Source organism: Triturus cristatus, chromosome 4_1 (genome assembly GCF_964204655.1).
Source record: "Triturus cristatus chromosome 4_1, aTriCri1.1, whole genome shotgun sequence".
NCBI lineage: Eukaryota > Metazoa > Chordata > Amphibia > Caudata > Salamandridae > Triturus > Triturus cristatus.
This window is the reverse complement of record NC_140585.1, coordinates 716,080,709-716,096,472: the sequence shown is the minus strand read 5'-3', so window position 1 is coordinate 716,096,472 and position 15,764 is coordinate 716,080,709.

The following is a 15,764-nucleotide window of genomic DNA, read 5'->3' as shown; positions in this document are numbered from 1 at the left end:
TCCGATGTCAGACGGACTCAGGTCCGTCCGACATCTGTCAGGAGCCGTAACCGACCGACCTGCTGTTGTCGGTTATGGCCCTGGAAGTACGATGCGACAGGGTTCAGTCGCACTCGTATACTTCACAATGGGAGCATGCATTCCGATCGGAATGCATGCTTGCATTGTGACAAGCAGGGGTGCAGTTCATCCCCGATCCCTGTGGCCAGCACCCCAAGGTGCCTGCCACCAGGTGCAGGGATCCACATGGTGCCCCCAGGCCGCCATTCAGCAGCCTCGCACCCATGGGGGCCCTACTGGGGGCCCCCAAAGAAAGTTTCGGACTGAAAGACTGGCACGAAAAGGCAGTGAAAAACTGCCATTGTACTAGCGCGGTCCTAAAGGGGAGTACTGAGGGATTTCCGGACGGCGGACGGGCTCTCCGAGCCTGTCGTCAGCCATCCGGATATCCAAGTCGGATTCCTTTCCGACCGAGCCCATCGGAATGGCTCGGTCAGAAAGGAATCCGGCCGACACGTTCCGATTCAGTCGGAAGGGCACCGACCATCGTTCGGAGCCCTTCCGGCCGAAATCGAATCGGCCCCTGAATGTTAAAACCAACTTCACTAAAAGATGTATTTTGTCAGTTCAGGCCTACTAAATTCGTTTTTCTACCATGTTCCCTGGGTCAGTTAGGATTATAAGATGTTATAATCAAACTGCCCATTCTGGCCTATGGGAACATGCAGCATTGCAATAGTGAAAAACGAAATTGGCTGTAAATCACTATCAGGACATGCCACACACATCAGGGCATGTCCTACCTTTTACATACAATGTACCCTGCCCATGGGGGTACCTTGGGCCTACCTTAGGGGTGACTAACATGTAGAAAAGGGAAGGTTTAGGGACTAGCAAGTGGGTGCACTTGCCAAGTCGACAGGGCAGCCCCAGGCTGCACACAGGCTCTGCAATGGCAGGCCTGAGCTACATTTTACAAGCTGCTTCTGAGGGTGGCACAATCAGTGCTGCAAGCCCACCAGCAGTATTTCATTTACAGGCCCTGGGCACAAATGGTGCACTGTACTAGGTTCTGACAAGTAAATCAAATAAGCCAATCATGGAGTCACTAATCCATTACAACAATTTACAATAGGAAGCACTTGCACTTTGGCACTGAATAGCAGTGGCAAAGTGCCCAAAGCATCTAGACCAGCAAAACACATAGCAAAAATACAGGAGGCTACAGCAAAAAATGCAAGGGAGACCCACGCCAATGGTGCCAGGTCTAACACCTACTCACTCACCCATACAGTCAATCAAACAGTAACATACTCACCCATACAGTTACACATACATACACTCACTCACTCATGCAGATATTAAAATGTGCTCACTCACCTGTATAGTCACTGACACAAGCACACACTCCCCCATACAGCCACTCTCATATTCACTCACTCACCCATGCAGTCACTCACCTACTCCATCATTTACTTATGCTGCCTTTCACATATCCAAGAACCCACCCATATACCACTGATACATGCACTCATTCACTGACACAGCCATACACACACTCACTCACCCCTACAGCCCCTCACTCACATACTCACTAACCCATAGAGCCACTGACTCACCACTCATTCATCCATACAGGCAGTCGCACACTGCCTCACCTGCCCACACTGACACTCAGACACCCATAGAGGTACTTATACAACCAATCACTCACCCATAAGGAAACTCACGTACCCGCTCACACACCCATACAACCACTTAGACAACAACTGACAGATACAGACATTCACACAACCAGTCACTATCCCATACATTCACTTGGACACCTCATTACTCACTTATACATTCATCAGTGATTTCCCTGGCCATGCCGTGAGTAATGTAATATGTGAGGGCATAAGCAGTGCATTGCAGGGGTGTGAGTAATAGTTAGCTCAGATAATTATAACTGCTGAATTTCACTCTTTTTGTACGAGTGAAACCTGACCCTAGCTATAACGTCCCTGTAACCTTTCGTTTTTCCAGTGAATATATATAATGACCAGCCTGCCTGTTCCACAATGCACTGCAGTGATAACTTATGTCACTCGTTAGACAAAATGTCTTGCAATTCCAAATGGTGGCCCCCCATCCTGACTTAATCATTGTGGAAACAGCAATATATCCCACTATCTTGCAATCTAACGTACTCGTTTGTAGTGTGTATATAGAGTGTGTGCATGAAATATGTGTAATTAGACACAGATTAATGCAGTAGGCGGCAGTGCTCTTACATGCATGCTACAGTTTAGTTATTGCATGTGCCCACTTTGCAACTGCAAATGTAGTGGTTCACAGATGTCCAAGTGGGCGCTTATACATAAAATGTGCGTATGTTTAGAAACTGTACCTTTCAACAGTTCCCATCATCATGATGCACCGTGAGACTCTTAGTTGCCTGCTGTCGGGTCAAATAGCGATACATATCACTGCTGTGAACAAGTGATATATAGTATCCATTCTACAGTGTGTGCAATCAAAGAATATGAAACCATTAGAATAATACATTATATGTTATAATGTGATAATTTGACTAGTGGTGTCGGCGCAAGTGAGTTTGTGGACTTGACTGTGACTACTATTGTGCTGCAATAGTGTCAAGTGAACATGCACGGCTTAACCAATTTGTCTATGTCAGAATGCTATGCTGCCCCAGGGGGAAAAATATCTACATCACTGCTGATAAGTATTTATATTGTGCCCTAGAGAGCATGTGTACATGGGTCGTGGGGTGCCCATGTGGGCATACCATTTTGGACATGTAATGGTAATGGTGCCATGATAAAATCAATGCCAATTTGACATGCATGTGTGAAATTACACTTAATCCCTCATACATTGGTATTATATTACTGACCATGATGTTCAGTGGAGACAGGCCAGTAGTCTTAATACATTAACATATTTATACCTTATGATCAGTGCTTAGTAAGTTTGAGAAAAGGGAACAGGAAAAGATGGAAAGAAAATGGAAATCAAATGATATATACCACTGACTTTTCATGAATCGAAATAACAGTGGCAATTGTAAACAATCCAAGGATGTAGGCACCAAATTTGTTAAGGTTCAAAGGAAAGTCCATAACAATTAGCGGTTCGAACTGGAGGAAAATCAGTTTGCTGTGCCTATAATGACATTTCAAATCACAACAGCACAGATGGGCCCAGTAAAATATGCAAAATAACAAATTACCAAAATGATCCTACATACTGGTGATCAGCTGAACAAGTGCCTTGCCCACTCATCATGCCCTGCTGATAAAATTATTTTACAGAGTATTCCTTTTGTCCTCAGACTCTTACATATTTGCATTAACTGATTGTATCGGAGAGTTCAATACCATGATCAATGATATGCATTGATGTGTAGCCTTGTCAAACTTGACAAGAAAAACAATAATAACAGCAAAAACGTGCTACCATGCAATCTAGCGGCATAGCACAAAGGAGCATGTCAATATATATCTCAGTGTCACAGAAAAGGAGGGAGGACAGAAGGGGGGTTGGATTTTATGACAGTAGAAGGTGGGCAGAGAAGAGTCCTGGAATATTGGACAGTCATGTGTTCAAAATTCAGATGTGTACTGCCAGTTCCTCGTCCATGTAGGGGCCTTAGTTTCAAGATCAATGATCTGACATCACTCCTGTATGCATAGGCATTTCTCACAGTCTCCCCATGTTTGATTGTCAATTCTGTAAATCCCCAAAACTTGAAGGAGATCCAAGTTACTGTTGTGCTTAGGATGGAAATGTCTAGCAACAGGACAAGTGATATCAATGCTCTTTATGGCACGTAGGGGTTCCAAAATCCTCTTTTTGAGAGGAGAAATTGTGATTCCCATGTACCAGAGTCTACATGGACTTTCTAGGATATAAACACAGATCTCTGTTGTACATGTATTTGTGTGATCTTCATTTCCCTGCCATTTGGCAAGTTGTAACTCTTGTGATTAGTACTATATATGCAGGCCTTGCATTTGCCACACTTGTGGAACCCACCTGTGTTTTTCAACCATCCTCCCTTGGTAGGTCGTTCAAAGTGACTATGTGTGAGACTGTCTCTCACTGATTTAGCTCTTCTGTATGTTATTCCTGTGTGGAGTCCAACAATGGTCTTTACCACTCTGTCAGCTTTCAAAACCTCTCAATGGTTGGTCAATGGTTGGTCATGAGTCATCTTATTGTCCCAGATTTAAAGGCAAAGCCTGTGATAAACCTTGTTCATTGGGACTGGGCATTAGTGTCAGTGTTTTTCATTTTGTTAGTAAACAATAAATTGTCCCTACATAGGGAGGTTACTCTGTCTTGTGCTGATTTCAGGCGTCTGCTGGGATAACCCCTTTTGTGAAAGTGGTCAATCATGGTGCTTCATTCTGCTTTCAATAATTAATTACTAAAGCAGCCTCTTCTAGCATGGAGTAGCTCTCCATATGGGATGCTCCATTTCAGGATCATTGGATGGGAGCAGTCAAATTGCAAGATGATGTTCCCTACAGTCTCTTTCCTGTACAATCTGGTTGTTAGTTGTCCCTGCTCCGTTGTGAGGCAGATATCCAGGCATTTTATGGTATCCCTACTAATCTTGTGACTAAAGCCTATATTCAAATTGTACCACTGGAGCTTCTCCATGAAATCTTCAGCTAGCGTCTCCTCCCCATCCCATATTATGAATACCTCATTGATATATAGTGTCCATGTTATTATGTGTGAGGTCTATGTCTCATGTTCTTTTGTTTAGACCACCTGCTTCTCCTACCAGCCAATGAACACATTTGCAAAGCTGTGGCTAAAGTAGGTGCCCATTGTGGTACCCAAGACCTGGCAATAGTGAATATTGCCAAAGACAAAAATGTTCTGTTTCAGGCAGAAGCTCATAATTATGCTTAACATGAGCGTGTGTTCCAATAGTTTGATAGCTTTGCCTCTAAGGAAGGAAATACATGCATGTATGTCATGTTGCTGGTCAATGTACATGTATAGGGAATTCACATCTAACATCATCATGAGGTAGGTGTCTTCCCAATGTATGCCTTGTATTTCTGTCAGGAAATCAGCCGTGCCCCTACAGTATGAGGGTAATGCTAGTATAAGTGGTGCTAGGAAATTATTTAGGTAGATTGCTGTGGGTTCCAAAAGGTCTCCATTGGCCAAGACTATTGGTTTACATGGTGCTTTAGTAGGGTGGGTTTGTACTTTTGGTAGAAATTATATCATAGTCACCCTCAAGTGGTCAACTTTCAGAAAGCGATATTTATCCCCATTGATGATTTCTTGTGATCTCCAAGCCTGTAATAGATCTCAGTATTTGGAGAACGATTTTTTGTACTCTGATTCATTAATCTTTGTATAACATCTGCTGCCCAGTTGTCTACGGGCTTCCTCATAGTATTGGTCAATGTCCATGAGAACAATGTTTCCACCATTATCAGAGGACTTGATTATTATACTGGTGTCTTTTGTTAAAGGCACAAGTGCCTGTTTCTGTGGTTTAGTCAGATTATTATTCCCTCAGTCTTTTTGATCTCTAGGTTTGTACAGTTCAGATGTCATTGTGTTCTGAAATGAGTCTATGGCGTCAAAGGGGATGTTACGATTCATACATCTTATTTATGTATCCAGCTGGAGAGGCTTGTTTGTTCACCCTGTTTGAAGGTAGGGTGTTCGGTGTAATATTTAGAGGTGACACCCCCTTGCGAGCCTTGACCCATTGGAAGAGTGTTCTCGGCGTCTACATACTGGGGAAACATATGTGAGATTATTTGTTTGCTTATCTTGCACTTTGAATGAAGGTTACTTTCCAAATGTATATGAAAAATCAAAAAGTAATAAAAGGATGATACTCATGGAGGATGGCATCTGAGGAGGTTGTATTCCATAGGATGACAATGTTGTATGTGCCAATGTATCTATCTATCTATCTATCTATCTATCTATCTATCTATCTATCTATCTATCTATCTATCTATCTATCTATCTATCTATCTATCTATCTATCTATCTATCTATCTATCTATCTATCTATCTATCTATCTATCTATCTATCTATCTATCTATCTATCTATCTATCTATCTATCTATCTATCTATCTATCTATCTATCTATCTATCTATCTATCTATCTATCTATCTATCTATCTATCTATCTATCTATCTATCTAGCTAGCTAGCTAGCTATCTAGCTAGCTAGCTAGCTATATTTATATATATCTATCTATATCTATATAACTATCTATATTTATATTCACTGAAAAAAACAAAGCATACAGGTAAGTTAATGTTAGGAATTAGCATTTAAAAAACTTTAGAAATTCATTGAAAAAACAAAGGTTACAGGGACGTTATAGTTAGGAATTAGCATTTTAAAAAACATAGAAATTCACTGAAAAAACAAAGGTTACAGGGACGTTATAGTTAGGCTCATTTTTTACTCATTCAAAACCACAGTACTTCAGCAGTAATTGTTAGCTGAGCACTGCTCATGACGTCACATATTACATCACTCATGACATGGTCAGTGACATCACTGATGACATCTTAAATGACATCACTGATGACATCATCCAGTGACTGTTTTCAAACAGTTGATGAGAATTAAATATATATACCAAGGTATATTGGTGAATCAGTGGGTGAGTGTCTGTATGGATGATTCAGTGGGTGTGTGACTGACTGCATAAGTGAGTGATTAGGTGTCTCAGTGAATGACTGCATGAGTGATTAGTTGTGACTGGTTGTGTGAATGCTTGTATCTGTCTGCTTGTATTAGTTTGTGTCTAAGTGGTTATATTGTTGCATGAGTGGGTACATGAGTTTTGTTATGGGTAAGTGACTGGTTGACTGAATACCTCTATGGGTGTCTGAATGTAAGTGAGGTTGGTGTGTGACTGCCTGAATGGCTCAGTGAGTGTGTGAGTATGTGGCTCTATGGGTTAGAAAATGTGTGTGAGAAGGGCTATATGGATGAGTGAGTGTGTGTGTGTGTGTGTATGGCTGTGTCAGAGAGTGAATGAATGTGTCAGTGGTACATGGGTGAGTAACTGGGGATGTGAGACAGTATAGGTGAGTGATGGAATATGGGTGAGTGAGTGAATGTAACAGTAGATGTATGGGTGATTGTGTGCTTCTGTCAGTGACTGTATAGGTGAGTAAGTATGTGTTAGTATCTATATGAGTAAGTGAGTGACTGTTTGTGCAACTGTATGGGGCAGTAAGTGGCTGTTGTGATTGACTGTATGAGTGAATGAGTAGGTGTGTGAGTAGCTCTATTGGTGACTGACTCAGTGTGTGAGTGGTTGTATCGTTATATGATTAGATATGTCAGTGGCTGAAGTTAGTGGGTATATGAGTAGCTGTATGGGTGAGTGAGTGGATGTGTGTAGACTTATGAATCAGTCAATGGGTATGTAAGTCCTGGTATTGGTGTTTGAATCGGTTTGAGAAAGGTAGTGTGGAAGTTAAAGTGGGTATATGAAACATTCTATGGAGGTGTGAGTGGGTGCATCAGAGATTCTGTGAATTATGTCAATAGTGATATCATCAGTATATGTCATTTGAGATGTCATCAGTGATATCATGAGTGATGTCACTGACCATGTCATGAGTGATGTAATATGTGAGGTCATAAGCAGTGCATTGCAGGGGCAGGAGTTATAGTTAGCTCAGCTAAATATAACTGCTGAATATCACTGGTGTTATATGAGTGAAACATTAGCCTAACTATAAAGACTCTGGAACCTTTGTTTTTTTCAGTGAATCTCTAAGTTTTTTTAAATGCTAATAAATAACTATAGCATCCCCGTAACTTTTGTTTTTTTTCAATGAATTTTTAGGGGTTTTTAAATACTAATTCCGAACTATAAAGTACTTGTAACCTTTGGCTATGTATTTTTACAAGTAAAAAAATACTTATAATCACTTATTTAAAATATATGTAAGTACAGCTGATTACATATTGGTACTTTTATTTATTTGACATTTTAGAAATTTTTTGACATTTTTTATGTTGTATTATTTATAATTTTGCAGAATATGTGATTATATGATAAAATAATTTTTATAAAGAGAACATTTATGTTCAATGTTTTGGAATTATTTTATTTACAGTTTCCTTCGAAATTGATTTTTGTATGGTTACTGTTAACAATGTAAATGATGTATTGTGTCATTATCAAAAATATTTTGTTTCTAGAAGTATTTTTTTATTAAAAAATAGCACCGCACACCGGTTGCTAAACTACATGTTCAGTGCGAGAATCCGTTATACAAGTGCAAGTGTGAAATACAGATTTATGCAGAAATAATATATATTTTTAAATAAGAGGTTTGTTGCTAAAGGTAAAAAAATAGTATTAGTATACTTGCAAAATATGTTTAAGACATTTAGAACAGATTTTTATGGACGCAGCACCATCATGTACCGGTTGCGTTGGTGTCGAACCACTTGTATTTTTAGCAATCTTGAATACAGTTAAAATATTTTTTATACATTTCAATTGTGCTGAATTACAAAAGAGTAGTAAAATTAAATTGAAGATATTCTAAAGATAATGTAAAATGATTTTTAAGTATATTATAGAACCACATCAGTGTTGCGTACCGTGCTGGCACATATTTCCGTGAATGTGTATGGGTCGCGAATTTGGCATCATTTGTAAAAGTTTGGAATATGCCTGTGCATAATTTAAATATCTGTTTTATTTAAAGACTTTTCACTAAAATACTTATAAAATTGATTTACTATTAGTAATTTATATTTTTTAATTAAATTTAACACATTTTACGGGTGCGTGACGTATATGTGATGGGGAAGCGACCCCGTCGGTACGTCATGTCACATGGAAAGAAAGCTTTTAATTGGTTAAAAAGCTTTTCATTCTGTTCGAAGGAGGATCCAACACCTGTTTCTTTCTTCTTCTTTTGGGTGTGTCTGCATCTGTGGACACCGTTTTGTATTGTCTGCACCTATTTTTTTAATCTTTTTGGGTGTTTTGACAAACTGGTTTCAAAAAAGGAAATGGCATCTCCACATTTGCAAGAAGAACAAGAGCTGGATGACGTTGAGGAGGTTGAAGAACCAGTAAGGAAAAGAAAAGAGAGCATTGTTTGGACCTTTTTCAATATCCCTGAAGGTGAGAAAAAGGTGTATGCGAGGAAGGTCGCCTGCTCCCTATGTGGCAAGGTCTTTTCAAGCGGATCGGAGAAGAAGTATTCCTGTGGGACATCATCCATGAAAAAACATCTGGAGACAATGCCCCCGACTCGCCTTGCAAGGGAAGTTATGGCTAGAGAGAAGAGGGAGCGAGCTGCACAAGGCAGATTAGATCAGCCTTCTACATCTAATGCAGCTATACTCGCAGCACCACATCCACACATCTTTCCAGAATTGGCAGATTCTGGAGTGCACTGCAGAAAGTGCCAAACCATTTTATGTGTTGGCGAGCAGATGATCGATGCTATTATTTCTCTCCTTAAAGGTCACAAATGTTATTTTTTGGGGGGGGATTTCCAGCCTTCTGTTTCACAGTTTTTAGGAAACACTATGTTTGAAAGATTGATTAAACTTTATGTTTTTTTCTAAAAATATCAACAACACCTAAAAAATAAAATATAGTTAGAAAATACAAAAAAGCTCAAAATAACTTTAAAAAAGGTTCTTACGGAACCACCTAATCTGGTTGAAAATAGAAAAATTATATGTTGTGTAACGGATTGAATGGATAAATGTGTGTGTGGGAGAGTAACTTGCATAATAGTGTATGTATATGTGATGAGTGCGTGATTAGTGTTTGAAACATTTGTTGACTGGATGAATAGTGCCTTAATGATTGTATGAGTACCTAAGTACTCTCTGTGTGATTGGATGAATGTTTATGTAGTGTGTGAGTGATTGTACAAGTGCATGAGTAGTACCTGGATGATTGGGTGAAAGCATGAGTATCGCTTTGCTGATTTGTAATTGTATGAGGCCGGCAAAGGTAAGGGATCTATGCTTCTGGGACTGAATGCTGAAGTACCTCTGACAATATTTGTCCAGCACAATAATAAACTGTATATTTTTTAAGATAGTGTCATAAGGTGCAAGACAATGTCAGACTATATGTAGAAGTACAAATATACCTGAGTCACAGTAGCAGTCACAGATTGAAACTTGACAAAATATGCCTTCAGTTTCAACCCGACATATAGTTATCTATGGCCTAATTGAAGTGTACCTTTGGTAAAAAATATATGGACTAGTTTAGAGGTTAATGCACTAGGCAACATGTTTTAAACCTTTCATTTTTCTTCCTGTTTCATTAGAGAGATGGAACTGACAGTTCCAGACCTGGCACAAAATGAAAGATTGTCTCATCTCATGCCACTCTTATTAGTGTCAGCATCTTTCTAGACACCTCAATGAGTGTGTCAGTGTCTTTTACAGATGAAATAACACAAATAAAGTAGCTTATAAGTACTAGACTACCTCCATTCCTCATTGTATTCTCAGTAAATACTTGTAGAAGAAGCTGCATGGATCACTTTCTCCTTATTATACAGAGCAGCCAGGAATGGAACTGTGTGTTCTAGTGCATCCACGAGGCTTGTATAAAAGAGACCTGTGCTTGTGGGACTGCTATTAAGAAGAAAAAGAAAGCAAAATATGAAAGTATGTTATGATAAAAAACATTAATATTAAAAAAAAGTAAAAATGACATTGTATTATAATTAGATACCAGTATCAGTTTTCCTTTTTTACTGTTTACAAATTTCATATAACGTCACCATACATGGTGGTTTGAACATGGTATCATCATTGAACAGTGGGGAAAAAACAACCAAATGGATTGTATATAAAAAAGAAAAAGTGCATAGTACATCATTATAAATATGAGTAACTATGCTTTATACTCACTACAATTTCTTAATCATTTGTTTCACCTATACTAACTTTACTACTTAGCATACATAGATAGTAAAACATTAAGGGGTCTATTAGGATGGCGGTAGGAAAACCATCCCGACCGCCATGGTAGTGGAAATCAACCGTCCGCTGGTACCGCGGGAAAACCGTCGGTCCGATTTGGATCATCCGCCGCAAAATTTCGACCACGGCGGAACGATGCCATGAAAGACTGCCAGTAGTGGGCAGAGCTGGTGAAAATCCGTCTGTAGCAGTCAGATTCACGGCGGAAACAGACAAAACCGCCGCTAGGGCAGCGGAGTGACCACACATAAAATTAGGATTCCATTGAGGTGACAGCGGTACGATCCGCTGTTCCCGACTGCGGTCATCGCAAACAGTGATGAATGGGAGAGCCGGCGAAAGGGCTGTTGCATAGCCACCACCGTGGACGCTCCGTGACAAATATGGTGGTCGACAAAAAAAAACACACAACAAGTCCACCAAGTGCACACATCAACCTATCACAGAAAATACAAAGCCCACGACAACCCACACAACACACCTGACAGCAATACTTCATTTTGACACACCTACATAGCTGAGTATAAAACCAGCCCCTTCCCTGACCAGAATCCTTTGCAATACTCCACTACTGAAGGAACCAACCCCACAGCAGAAAGGAGAGGCAAATCACCACACATATCACCAGCACACATCAAACACACACCACACACATCACCACCACCACTCTCACACCTGCACCTTTAACCCATTTTCACATCACACACCATGGCACAAATGAAAATGCCCAAATTCACTAACAGTGAGTTGTCAGTCATGGCAGATGAGATAATCAAAGTAGAACCACAATTGTTTCATCCTCTGGTCCAACAGACACCATTAGCTACCAGAGCACAAATGTGGGCAAGGATAGTCAACAAGGTCAGTGCAGTAGGGACCACCCCGCACACCAAGCAGGAAATCATGAAGTGGTGGCATGACCTGAAGAGGATGGTGAAACAGTAGAACAACAAGAACCGTTAGCTGGCTCAGATGACTGGCGGTGGCCCTCCCATTCCACCAAGAACATTCACTGCATGGGAGGAGAAGGTGCTTGCCATACTGCATCCCGAGAGTCTCACAGGTGTACCTGGGGGAGTGGAGATTGATAAGTACAAAGAAATGTCTACCATTACACTGCTATGTACTATCTTGCACAACTACGAAGCTACACCTCCAAGGCCCAATTCCATTCATTTGCACCGCACTCTCCCCAACACATGTCTCACAGATACAACATTCACTCCCTCTCATTCATCCCCAAGGTAGCTAGCAACATTACCATGGGGGCAAGTGTACAGGCAGCCAGCACCACAACTCCCACCAGGCCCCCTTGTCCCACAGCTCAGCAAGACAGAGCACTCCTCCCAGCCAGAAGCATGTGGCAGCCATTGTATCTCACCAACCAAACTTACAGGTAGGTAGCCATCTTAACAGGGAGGGATGTCTGTGGGTGGGAGGCCAGCACCACAACTCCCAACAGGCACCCATGTCCCACCCCTGAGCAGTATGGAGCACTCCCCCCAGCCAGAAGCATGTGGCAGCCATTGTATCTCACCAACCAAACTTACAGGTAGGTAGCCATCTTAACAGGGAGGGGTGTCTATGGATGGGAGGCTAGCACTACAACTGCCAACAGGCCCCCATGTCCCACCCCTGAGCAGGATATAGCACTCTCGCCCACCCAGAATCATGTGGCAGCCATTGTATCTCACCAAACAAACTTATAGGTAGGTAGCCATCTTCAAGGGGAGGGGTGTTTGTGGGTGGGAGACCAGCACTACAACTCCAAACAGGCCCCCTTGTCCCACTCCCGCACATGATAGAGCACTCCCCCCACCCAGAAGCATGTTGCAGCCATTGCATTACAACAACCTAACTTACAGGTAGGTAGCCATCTTCACAGGGAGGGGTGTTTGGGGGTGGGAGGACTGTACTACAATTCTCACCAGGCCCCCCTGTCCCACTCTGAGCAGGATGTAGCACTCCACCACACACCCAGAGAGATGTGTCAGAAATTCCACCCAAATGTGACAACAGAACAGGTAAGTAGACAGTGCATGCACCCCACCATTCCTCTCAAAAAGCATGGAGACATATGACAACACCATCCCCCACATCCCACCAAAAGTGACACAGATCCAATAGCCACTTACAGTGTGCAGACAGCGAAGCATATGTAACTGTCACAGCAACCAAATTGTGACTCAATCACATGTAGAAGAAATTCAGGGTACAATCATGCACAGCACTGAATGCTATCTGTAAGTTCTATGGTGGCAGAGCTTGAAGGACCATATGAAAAAAAGCAAGCAAGGTCTGTAGAACAAATAAAGCAATGCACATGACATGCCAAAGGTGTGCATGAGATAACAATGGCTAGTTCATGCTCAGATGTAACATCTTCGAGGCAGAGTAATCAACGATGATGCCTCACATAAAGTCGTTGTGCCGCTAGTCATTAGATGACAACATGTCCTCGTAATCACAAAATCTGCACGTGGCGCATGGTATCCATTGACAGTTCACACCATGGATAAGTAATGTATGTACCTCCACATCATGTCATGATGCACAGTACTGTGCAGACATACAATGTGAGAACTAGTAAACTGTGTGGTGCATAACCTGTAAATAAGTTTCATCTAACACCAAGCTTGAGGGGTGCACGTCAATGACCATTTCCCCTCTGTCCCACAGCTGACCAAGAACTGACAGCAGAGGATAACGACACCAACCTGCAGAGCCAGTCTTGACCCCCGGAACATGGACTCTCTGATGGATTTCGAGGATGCAGAGCAAGAAGCCAGCCCACCTGGCATGCCAGGGCGCAACAGGTCCCAGGACCCCACTGTACCCCCTGCCACCACATCAGTAACAACAACTATGTTGACCCCTGCTCTAATGACCTGTGTGGCCTCCACCACCACCACCACCACCACCAGTGCTGCCTGCAACACTCTCCCTGCCCCAGAGGATGACCACCCTACCCCACCAACTGAGGAGGGCAGGGAGAGTAGGCGGTGTGTAGAGTGGTGAGGCAACAGGTCTGTGACAGCAGGGCAGGTGGGAGGTCAAGAGGGAGTCAAACACAACCAGACACTGGGACAGAAGCCCTGGCCTACATCGCCAGAGTCCTTGGGGCCTATGACCGAGCCCAGGGACAAACGGGCCAGGCTCGGGAAGATTCCCATGAGCTCCGCCTGCTGCTGAGTTCCATAGACACCCGCATGGGCCAAATCGTGGACCTCTTGGGCCAGCTAGTGGTGGTTCGGAGAGACAGGCCTGCAGCCCAAACAACAGCTCCACCTCCCTCCAGTGGCCCGCAGGATGACGGTTCCCCAACCTCCCCTGTGGCCACAGAGAGGGGGGAGTCCTCAGACCCCACTGGGCCCGCAGCAGAGGCCTCCCTGCCAAATGATCAAGGGGCCATCCAAAGAAATCCCAGGGAGGATCCCAAGGCAAAGCACCAGCCAAAAGCCAGTCAAGGAGCCAGCCATGATGGCACCCCTCTTCACTATTGCATTGACTTTGTTGACTGTCCTTCCCCACACTGCCAGGTTAATGGCATCCGTCTGTTGGACTGAGTCGCCACATCAATGTGGTGACTACTCAATTGTCTCATTTTCCATCAATGACAACTCATTGATTCACTATTCACCTTTTTGTAAATATTTACTTCCCTGTCACAGATACCCATTGTAAATAAACACTCCTTACACACCTATGTATTTGTGTCTGCTCCATGTTTATCACAGGATGTACAATGTTGACCATGATTACAATGTACCAAGAGCACGGATTGTTTGTAGGCAAGGAGAGGCTGAAGGGACCTAGGAAAACACAACAGAACAATATTCACTTTGCAGGCGGTGACATCACAGCCATTACACAACACCTGTCATCAGGTACTACAATCTGCACATATTACAATGAGCAACAGTACCGACATAGACATCCTGTAGCTGTGCATGACTACCCGGTCCCAGAAACATTAGCAGCCAGCACAGAGTCAACAACAGGCAGCAGTCACAAAGCTATCCTAGGCCTTTTCACCAACAACACCAACATCAGCAGACAATGGCCCCGTTGTACATTTTCACTCACCTTCAAGGGGAGGAGCCGTTGATGAGCTGTTGACACAGGTCAACACCTTCCTCCTCTCCGCTATCCTCATCACTGGACATGTGTGGGTTTGCAGGTGGGGCCCTTGGCTGCTCATCAGCATCCAGGAGCAGGGGGATTTCCTTGAGCAAGGCCAGGTTGTGGAGCATGCAGCATGACACACCTTTTTGGGCAAGTACATCAGTGTACCTCCAGTCTTGTCCAGGCAGTAAAATTGTGACTTCAGGAGACCAAATGTACGCTCCACCACACGACGTGTCCTCCTATGGGCATCATTGAAGCGGACTTCAGCCGGGGTCCTGGGATTCCGCAGTGGGCTTAGCAACCAAGGCCGGTTGGGATATGCAGAGTCACCTAGGTGTGAGATACACATACCTATTTTGTGATATAACTGTGGCAGAGGACAGCATGTCACACATACAGCACGCTACTTGACTCTGCGTATTCACCCACAATCCATGCACGCTCTGGAAGCAGATTTGCCATCAGCTGTGGCACAATGCTGTTACGCAGGATGTATGAGTCAAGGGCAGAGCCGGGAAATTTGACACAGACGTGTGAGATGAACATATCCACCTGGAACATCACTTGCACATTGATGGAATGGAAATGTTTCATGTTCCTGTAGATGTGCTCACGTGCCTGTGGTGGAACCAGAC